We start from the raw sequence: 1,494 nt of genomic DNA, 5'->3' as shown, positions 1-1,494 counted from the left end.
TGACATAAGTACCCTGGGCACTTAGGGAAGCAAGAAGCATAGAAGTTGGTGTGAAGATTGGCACAGTCTTTTTAGACATCATAGGAATTGAGAGAAGCCTCATGTGACAAGCAGAATTTTAAAAAATAGTCAACTGGGAAGAATATTCCAGGAGAAAGTTAAACTTGACCCATAAACACATATACATAGGTAAGGGTCACTCAGCAAATCTTTGCTGACCGCTGTCATAGTATCACGTGTCCCACTGGGATAAGACACGCAGGAATCAGTCCTGGACAGAGAACCCAAGAGATGCATCTTCATGATCTGTCCAACTGCCCCACACACTCAGGAAGTTCTCAACTGAAAATTCAGTATTCCAATTGTTCAAGTAATTAAACAAGGAGGCTATGAGTCTCTAAAGCCTTGGCAGCCTGTGCCCACAAACCAAAATCTAAGCCAGAATCAAGGCACTTACTCCTCTCATCCTATTCCCTGAGGTGAGCCACTGGGAGAAACCCAGTGAAGCCTTTGGGTACCATCTGATACTGCAGAACTAGAAAGTTATGCAGGATATAGTATGTCTTGTTCCACTTGGGAGGTGAAATTCTCACACCTCTTTAATGAAATCACCACTCACCACTTCATATCTGTAATATGCACAATGAAATGACTAGTGGTACAAAGACAGAAATTTCACCCAGCAGCCTAGCACTGACAATTCCAAGAGGACAAGGGGGCAGCCATACCCTCTCTGCTGTGAGAGAGGGACCAGACAAACAGTGAGGATGGACCGCAACTCATCCAGGAGTACTTACCAGTGGACAAATAGTTGTTTTGTTAGTACTAAATTGGGGGTAGTGTCTTCAAAGGAGGCCATAAGGGGGCCCCCAAAACATCTAGGGACTGGTTACATAGGTTATTCTTTGCTCATAACACTGTCAACACTGGGTTTGCACTCTAGAATCACCCCCTCTGAACATGAAATCAACTGCTCTCAACCTTGAAAACCTTATCCCCACCTGGAAGAATGAAGAAGAGTCGACACACGGAACTGCTTTCAGAGAGAGAGAGGTTCTGCGTTTTAATAATCTTTCTTAGAGCAGAATTTCATTTCATAAGTCAGGGATCTGACCAAGAGCCTGTATAACAGGCAGGGGTTAACGGCAGAAGTGCTGAGGCCCAGGGGCAAATGAGCCAAGGAGTGAAGCATCAAACTACCACCAAATCTGCAAACTTCTCACTACTCTCCACCCCACCCCCAGTCATGCTAGGAGCTGTGGACTGGATGGTGGCTTCTCCTCAAAAAGACAACTTCCAACATGACACCTGTGAACACAACCTTATTTGGAAAAAGGGTCTTTGCAGATGTAATAAAGTTAAGATGAGGTCACACTGGAGCAGGGTGACCCTACATCCACTTGATGTAAGGGTCTGATGTCCCTATGAGAAGAGACTCAGACATGAGGACAATGGCCATATGACATTAGAAGCAGAAACCACAGCACTGCAGCT

The 1,494-nt window shown here is 45.0% G+C and overlaps 1 protein-coding gene across 1 annotated transcript in view; it reads right to left on the bottom strand.

Moving 5' to 3' along the window:
- LOC104982228 (multidrug resistance-associated protein 4-like) overlaps window positions 1-1,494 on the bottom strand; it is an 84,877-nt gene that overhangs the window by 900 nt on the left and 82,483 nt on the right. The gene's annotated exons all lie outside the window — the stretch shown is intronic.

This window comes from Bison bison, unplaced genomic scaffold (assembly GCF_000754665.1).
Source record: "Bison bison bison isolate TAMUID 2011002044 unplaced genomic scaffold, Bison_UMD1.0 scf7180017864527, whole genome shotgun sequence".
Taxonomy (NCBI): Eukaryota; Metazoa; Chordata; class Mammalia; order Artiodactyla; family Bovidae; genus Bison; species Bison bison.
This window is presented reverse-complemented; position numbering and strand designations above follow the sequence as displayed.